At 47.4% G+C, this 8,796-nt stretch overlaps 1 long non-coding RNA gene across 2 annotated transcripts; it reads right to left on the minus strand.

Annotated features, from left to right (window-relative positions):
* Positions 1-255: 255 nt before the first annotated feature.
* On the minus strand, positions 256-8,788 carry LOC104860433. Of its 2 annotated transcripts, none has more exons than XR_779688.2 (4): positions 7,148-8,788; positions 6,349-6,509; positions 5,315-5,503; positions 256-1,577 (listed from the first exon to the last, which is right to left on the minus strand). It is a non-coding gene; the product is annotated as an uncharacterized LOC104860433 (long non-coding RNA). The 2 variants fall into 2 exon arrangements; XR_779687.2 differs by lacking the exon at positions 256-1,577 and adding an exon at positions 3,691-3,920.
* Between the last annotated feature and the right edge of the window lie 8 nt (positions 8,789-8,796).

Consider the following 8,796-nt stretch of genomic DNA (forward strand, 5'->3'; position numbering starts at 1 on the left):
GAGAGAGAGAGAGAGAGAGAGAGAGAAGAGAAGAAAACAGGATGAAAAAAATTTGAAATGGGTTATGTACATGTACCAATATCCCATGAGGAATGTGATTATTATGCACTACAGTTACAGATAAAAATAAAAATTGAAAAAATAAGTAATTATTAAAATTCTAGGAATAGAGCAACATTTTAATGATAAAGGGGCTCTTTTGAAAGCCTACAGTAAACATACTATTTAATGGTAAAAACGTAAAAGCATCGCCTTGAAAAACAAATGTATATTCATTGTCATGGTCTTCTCTTCAAATGACTGGATTTACTAGCCTGTGAAATCAGAAAAATTAAAGTGAGTAAGTAAACTATTAAAAAGGAAAAACAAATGGGTTATCTTATAGCTTATGTAGAAATCTAAGATTCTTCAACAAATCATTAAAACAATGAGAGACAGCGCACTTGAGGGACATCTTCTGATGGGCCCTTTGCATTGCTGGATGTCCTGTAAGCCAAGGTCCAAATGGTTCTCTTGTTTCAGACTCTTTTTTATTTCTTTCTCTCTTACTGTTGCTATGCTGGAGATGGAGCGCAGGACCTCACAAGAGCTCAGTAAGCCCTCGGCTGCAGAGCTATGCCCCCCAGGCCCTTGACTATCTAAGGATGTTTGCCTGTTAACTATAGTTATCCCTTTTCATCAGATTCACTTGAGGGTCTTCCTGCTCACATCTGTTGTCAGGATGCAAAGCCTGCTCTACCATCAGGCACTGTGTCCGTGAACCAAGGAGGGAAGGAAAAGGAAGGAAACCCTTCCCAGATATTTCCTTATATCTTATTTTCCAGAACTGGGTGTCACGAACATCTTTTCCCTAACCACTGACTAAAAGAAATGAAATTGGCTTAGTCCAAATCATTTCCACCCTTTGGGGCTGGTACTTTTACACTGTGAATAATAACTTGGTTCTGGGATGAAGACACCTCTGTTGGGATCAACAGATTTCTGTCTCCTGCCTGGAAAAAATCAGGATCTGGCAACTGGGTCCAAAAGATTCAGAACTCACCATTGGTCAAGCAGTGATAGTACGGTCAGATCTGAGGGATCATTTTCCTGTCTTTGCTTTCAATATGTTCATTTTTTGTTTCAGGTGTCAAGTGTCTCATGAACAGCACAGAGCAGAATTTTGGGTTTTTCATTCACCCTCATGATCTGTTGACTGGTAAAATGGGTCTGTTTCCTTTTTTGGGACATGAGCATTTTAAAATTTATTTCTGCAATCTTATTTTGTGTTTCCCATTTACTGTGTATATTATGAATATAGTTAGCTATTACAGGGTAACGAATCACCTCAAATCCAAATAGCTCAAAACAACAAACATCTATTATCTCACAATGTCTTAGGGCTGGAAACCCAGAAGCTACACCTTCCAGATGGTGGCTTAGACTTTCGGAGGTTGCAGTCATGCTGTTGTCAGGGCTGCAACCATCTGAAAGACCTGCTGAGGCTCTGCTTGCGAGTCCACTTAAAACTGGTGCAGGGAGGGGCTACAGTTTGTCCTTCATGGGCCTGTTCCCAGCGCTGGTCAGCATGTAGCCTCCTGAGAATGAGGCGAGAGAGAGAGAGAGAGAGAGAGAGCCATCAAGATGAAAGTCATGATCACAGCCTTTTCTAATAGACAGCGCTGTGGCATGTAGCCTCCTGAGAATGAGGCGAGAGAGAGAGAGAGAGAGAGAGAGCCATCAAGATGAAAGTCATGATCACAGCCTTTTCTAATAGAGACATTAGATTTGGCAAATTCATTAAATTTAAATTTTAGAGACTACTTCCATATTTGCATGGGATGCACTTCACTAAAAAAATCATTCATTGCTTGCTTGAAACTCTAAATTGCTTGTGCTTCCTGTATTTTATTTGTAACCCTGCTAATAATCTTGGACCAGGACTGGCTACATAATTTACAAGGCCCCTCAGTAAAATAGTGCTAAGAGGGGCCCAGGATGTAGATCGGCAGTGGAGCACTTGCCTAGCATGTGAGAGAGCTTGGGCTCCATCCTCAGCACCACAGGCGGAAAAAATGATGTTAAAAATTTCCAACTGGGGAAATCAGAGCATTAAGCCAAGCATGGAAGTCTTTTGTGGGTGAATTTGACAGCCCCCGCTTCTGCCATGTTCTGTCGGAGAGAAACAAGTCATGGAGTCCAGCTGGCTCATCGTGGGCGAGGTCCACACAAGGGCATGGGCTGGGGATTTCCGGAACCATCTCAGAAATCAGCAACTGCACCAAGTTTTCCTTTGCTTCTTTTATTTGTCGTTTCCTGCTTGGTGGAAGATTGTCTGGATTTCCTTCATTTCCTGATTTCCTCTCTACTGGTTTGGAATATATTCTATTCCTGTTCTTTCATGAGTCACCATTAAATTTCTAACCTGCATAGCTCAGTTAACAATGTCTGAAGTCAATCAATATCTCCCTCTGAAATAACTGTAGGATGCCTTTGAACTCTGATCATAGCTTCCTGACTCTCATTTTGCCATTTTCTAGTGTTTTAGTCTTTGTTTTATTCTTAAATCAATCTTTAAAAATTTTTCCTTATAAAGTCTATGCTTGCTTGAATTTTGCATGTCTACTGATTTTTTTGTTCCCCATTTCTTCATCTAAGCCAGTTTTTCTTATTATCTTAGTCAATATCATACCAGAACCAGAGGTCTCCATGGTGTTTTCTAGTGGCTTTTATAACCTTGATTGCATCTCTAGTCATATCCTTCTTTTTGTTCCCAATATTGTGTATTTTGTACTAATGATTTGTTTGTTTTATTAAGGTTCTTAAAAGAATCAACTAAATTTTTTGTTCTTTTCCATATCAAACACTTTCTATTTTATCTTTATTATTTCCTTTCTTTACTCTCTTTGGGTTTTCTGATTATCTCTTTCTAGTGTCTTCAGTTGGATGTTTAATTCATTTGTTGCCAATTTTTCCTGTTTTTAATAAGCTCCGTGAAGGCTATAATTTTTCCTGCAAGTTCCACTTTAGTTTATTGTTATTCCATTTTAAATATCTTGTAATTTCCCGTATAATCTTCTTTTACCATGAATTATTTAGAAATGAGTTTTTAAGTAACCAGACATATTGGATTTCCTTGGCTAACTTTTTATTGTTGTTTTCTAATTTTATTATAGTGGAATTATAAAATGTGATGGAATGATATTGATTTTTCTTTCCCAGTGCTGGGAATTGAAACTGGGGCCTTACACACGATGGGCAAGTGCTGTACCACTAAGCTATACCTTTGGCCCAATATTGATTCTTTGGAAAAATTTCAGACTTCCTTTATTGCTAAGTATGCAGTACTGTAGTCTTTAAAAACAAGCTTGTGCTAGCTTCAGCAGCACATCTACTAAAAACAAGCTTGTAACTACTGGTTATTCTGTTGGAGAGAGGGTTGCAAGCTTTGTGTTTACCTAATGGATCGAGCTCCTTAATTATATTGTTCAAATTTCTGTATCTTCACGCAAGTTTTGCTATTTGATTCACTGGTTATAAGGAAAGTTAACTGAAAATTTCTACCAAGGGTGGTGATACATGCCCCTAGTCCCAGTTATTTGGGAGGCTGAGGCAGAAGAATTGCAAGTTTGAGCCCAGCCTGGGCAACTTAGGGAGTTAGTGAGACCCTTCTCAAAATAAATGATAAGTAGGGCTGGGGATGTAGCTTAATGTGAAGGCCTCTTATTCAGTCCCCAGTACCACACAGACTCACACAAGTCCCACTTTGTTTATAGATTTTTTACTTTCTCCTTGCATTTCTGCCAGATTTGTTTTATATAGTTCCCCAACAAATTACTATCAGATACATATACACTTATGATTATTATAGGTATTTGGCAGGTGTTTCCCTTGATGGATTACTGGTCAGGTTATGGGTTAGGCAGCTGTTACCAAAAACCCTGAAAAAAAACCACAAAGGTTTAAATAAGATACATGCTTATTTCTTATTCATTTAAAAAGTCCACAGCCGCAGTCTCTGTCTTCCTGCTTCCTGTGGGACTTGGCAAATGGGAGCCTAGCAGGAGATGAGAGGGAGAGAGGAGAGTAAGGGTGAGGTCTGTGTCCCCCCAGCTCCTTCAAGGCAGGTCACCCAGCTTTAAGGGGCTGTCCCCAGAGTCCCACCTCACCCTGCCCTTGGCTGTGCATACTTAAAGGAAGTGATTATCCTGCTGCTGGGGCTTCTGCTGCTGCTGCTGGCCCCAGAGTCTGTACTCTCTGGTGACCCTCTACCCCTGCTTTGTCATGAGCGCTTTTGAAAATAAAGTCTGTCCCAGTTCTCCTAATTAGAGTTCACCATCTGCTTCCTGTTGAAACCCTGAGTGATGGAGGCTGGCATGGTTGCAAAAGTCACTGACGCCAAATGCCTTGGGGCCAGAGTTCGCTGTGCAGTACACGCCGGCCATAGATTCCGCTCTCCCCTGTGCTCTCACACCATTGGCCTAGGCTTGCATCTGCCTGGTCCCAAAGGCTGTGGCTTTATGGTGCCCGGTGAAGAGAGCTCAGCACATCTAGGTCCCCAGAGTGTCACCCAGAGCAGGGACTCCAGTCCACCTGCAACACCTCCCCATGCCAGTCCCAACAAGTCTCAGCTTGGCCAGCGCCTGGGTACCCTAGGGACTCCTCTGTGCCCGCAGATGCTTCACTACCTCAGGTGGACGCGGGCTTTCACCATGGTGCTCATCAGCTCCTGCAGCCCTAGGGTAAGCTTGTCCTTTAAGATGATTTGCACATTCTGCTCTTGTGCTTCAGTACCAGTTTCTTCACTCTAATTCTCAGTGGGCAAACCGTCTCTCCTATTTCCTCATTCTTAGGGAGTATCTCAATCTAGGGCCACTCCCCTGGAGAGATAAGAGAAATCACTGTTTCCATTTTACAGATGGGGAAATTGAGGTGGTGCCACCACCTGCCTCACAAGCCCAAGGTCCCGAGTTCGATCCCTTGTACTCCCCAAAAGAAAATAGATGGGGAAATCGAGGCAGGGTGGAATTGGAACTTGATTCTGGGTGTGTCTGGCTTTGAGTGAGAGGCTTTCTGCAAGCTGTGTGTGGCTGGGGGGAGGTGGGGGTCCCGAATGGGGTCCTGAGAGGAGGACAGTGTCAACAGGGACCTCTAAGCCAAACTCTGGGCCTTCTCCTGGCCAGGCGGGGATACAGTATCTGAGTGAGAGGTGCAGAGTAGAGGTCGCAGCAGTGAGGTGGCCTGGGGAGTGGGACAGGCTGAGATCTGTTACCAGTCTGCCCCCTCCTGACCTCGCCTGTGTCACTGTCCAGGCCTCTGGAGGGAACGAACGTACCTGGAACACGAAGGAAACAGTAGGTGCTCAGCTCAGATCCTGCCACCAGGAGGCACTGCTGCCCAGGTTTCGGCTCCTCCTGCTGATCTCTGTCTCGTTCGCTCATCTCCATTCTTCCAGCCAAGGGCCTTGTTGTCCCTCTCCATCCTGAGAGCACAGGAGTGCAGCCCAGTCCTGCTCCCCAGATACCTATATCAGGAAGGGAATGGACAGCTGTGGTGCTGGAATGTGGTGGAGGAGGTGCCAAGGATGGATGACTGTCCAGTCAGAAGTGTCTTGTGGGAGGGGCCTTTTGAACATGACTTTCCAGTCTTAGCAGTGATTCCACTCCCCTCTGCAGACCCTGACCCCTCCTGGAAGCCCAAGGCCAATGGAGCAATGTGCAACCAACATCTCTTCCCTCAAATGGACCTGTGAGTCCCAGCCTTCAGCTCTCAATGATCTTTACACAGAGGTGGAGGCCGAGATGCCTGCTGGGGTACAGGCCAAGAGGAGGCTTCATGTGCAGCCAAGTAGCTCAGGCTTTGGGGCCTGACAAATGAGGTTCCCCATGGTAGGAAAAATAAACCTGGACTCAGGCTCAGTTTCTCCTACTGTACACTCACAGCATAGCAACAGACCATCAACAAAGAAGACAAGCCAGGCGTGGTGGTGCACACCTGTAATCCCAGCACTCAGGAGGCTGAGGCAGGAAGATCACCGTGAGTTCGAGACCAGCCTGGGCTACATAGTGAGTTCCAGGCCAGGCTCAACTGCATAGTGAGTCCCTATCTCAAAAAAAAAACGGGTGGGGGAGAACCAAAAACTAAGAAGACACATGCTACTTCGAAAGATGTGGGCATTCCTCCCCACCAGCAAGACACTGTTCTGCAGCAGGGACACCAGCAGCATCCAGTTCAGTTCAACTAGGCCTTGCTCTCAGCCTGAAACCCAGAGATTCCACAAGTTGAGAGCTATAAATCAGATTCCCCCCAGCCTCTCTGGGCAGCATCCCTCCCTCCAAGATATGGGGGAGACCCTGAGGAATGGCCTACAATCAGACAAGAAAAGGTGAGAGGATTTCTTCCAGGATGGCCCAGGGCAGAAGGGCAGGGGAAGAAGATCAGGGTTCTGTGACTCTCTTCAAAGAACTTCTGGCTTCTATGGCCTATCTTGGAGCATGATGTACTTTGGAGAGGACATTATGAGCCAGGAACTGTGGACAAGAACAAAAAAATATATGTCGTAACAGGACACCCAGCATTTCCGCATCACGTGTCCTTGGCCAAGTCCTTTAGCTTCTCTTTGCCCACCCCCAGCCTGTCTCCTCCCTGTAAAGAGGGGACAAGTAGACTTTGCCTGTGGTGCGGGTCCCCCAGGATGCCTCCCCTGCACCCACCTCTGACAGACAGAATGGCCTCGCTCCATTAAGGCCTCATCCAGGTACCCTGTGGCTGCCCCAGGGCAGGAAGCAAGAGGCCACCCACCCTTCGAGGCTGCTCAGCATGGCTTTGCTGCCCTTTGGGAGGGGCCTGCCTCAGCATCTCCACCAAATGGATGGGATTCTAGAAAATGTACCTCCCAGGGCCCAGGAGAGTTATCTGGGGGAAGCTGGGGAAGGGATCCTCACTGGTCAACCTCTCTGGATTGATCTCCAAGCTCACCAGAAGGCAGTGCGGTCTCTACTGAGCTCTCCCACCTATCAGCTTTGGGGACCATCTCCTCCCCTGTCCCTTGGGGCTAACAGTAGTAGTTTTTCTAGCATCTGTCCAGCATTCCTGCTTTCCTTTCTCCATCTTTGGAGTCTTCTCCTCCTCCCAACACTGACCCAGAAAGGGCTGTCTTGACACCCACCATCCTGTCCTCATAGGTGACGGCCCAGGGCTTGACACCTGACCAGAACCAGGCTCATCAGAAGACTTCCAGGCAACAGCTGTGGCCTGAAGGCTCAAGAGTCACCACCCGTCACATTCCCTTCCTGGTGGCAGAAAAACCTAGAGAGAAAGGCAGGAGAGATAGAGACACAGAGGCAAACGGGGTACGGGCAGGATCCAGTGAGCCACCATGAATGAAGCGCTGCAGGCCGAGTAGCCATGAATTCCTTTCCCGTGATGGGCCCCAGGGCAATGGGGCTTGGCAAGATGTCACAAGACGGGAGGCATCAGTGCTCCGGAGGTGATGAAGTAGGTTAGCAGCCCCTGGAAGACTAGAGTCAGGTGCCCTGGGACCCTGCAGAGCCCCACAGGAGAGCAGAATGAATGCCCAAGTGGATTATTAGGTAGCGAGGAAAGACAGAGGCCTATCCCTTTGTGGGAGAAGCTGCCAGCAGGCGCTTCCTGTGCCAGGCATGTGTTCCAGGGTCGCTGGGGTGCAGAAGATGGGTGCCAAAGGTGGTTTTCCACAGGTGAGACCACTGAGTTTGTTTTAAAAGATGCACACAACTTTGTTAGGCAGGGTAAGGGCTTGGGACGCAGCACTGGACTAACACTACCATTAGTAGAGCTGATGATTCTGAGGATTTAAAGGCCTGGGGTTTGAATATTGTCTCAACCACTTACTATGACTTTCTCTAAACTTTTGTTCCCTTATGCGCAAAACAAAGAAATTTCAGGGTTTAAAAAGGCTTAAATGAGATAATTGATGTATTCAGATTAATATGTTGTCAGAAATTTGTGGTCAAGCATTAATAAGTGCTTAACTGATTATGAAAAACTTCTATTACAGGATCACACTCAACCTCTTAAGATGATCATACCTGTTATTATCTATTGAGCCCTTAAGTTCCAAGCACTGAGCTAAACGTTAGCCTGCTTTGTCATTTAATCCTCCCACCAACACATTAAGGATGGGCAATTCTATCCAATACCACACAGAGCCAGTGTGGTTCAGACCAGGATTCAAACCCAGGTTTGTCTTAAAATTTGTATGGTTGGCACAGAGAAGGCAAGGTGCTGGCACCAGCCACACAACAGGGGACTGAGGCAGAAATGTGGCTAGGAGCGATTAGGGCTGCACCTGCTGAGCCTCCCCATCCTCCATCCTCAGACTCCACCGTCCAGCAGAGGAGCAGGCTAAGGAGGGGCTCGGCCCACAAGGCTCGGAATGGGGTGCGCAGGGCGGAGTCGAGCAGAAGCCTCCGGACCGGCCGCGCCCCTGTTCCCCTCCCTTCCCCGCCCTCTGTGCTTCCGCCAAAGATCCTGGTAGAAAATTCCAGCCTCTCCCAGGCCGAGCGGCCCCTGAACTGGGTTTTTCCAAGGAGCACGTCCTGAGGGTGCCGCCCCCGCGCTGTCCTGGGGATCACCGCTCGGCCTCGTCCCAAGGCCACCGGCCGGCCCTGACTCCTTGAGGACCGGTGGGCGGGCCAGGGGAGCCGGCTCTGGACGTCCGGGCAAACAGGAAACCAGACAAAGGCGGCCGCTTATCGCCCTCCCCCCATCCCGCATTCCTTTCAGGTGATGCCCGCGGGCCTCGGGGACGCGGGGCCGCCGGAGGGGCTGCCAGGG

The sequence above is a fragment of the Fukomys damarensis genome, unplaced genomic scaffold (assembly GCF_012274545.1).
Source record: "Fukomys damarensis isolate Sample0158 unplaced genomic scaffold, DMR_v1.0_HiC HiC_scaffold_23, whole genome shotgun sequence".
Classification (NCBI taxonomy): domain Eukaryota; kingdom Metazoa; phylum Chordata; class Mammalia; order Rodentia; family Bathyergidae; genus Fukomys; species Fukomys damarensis.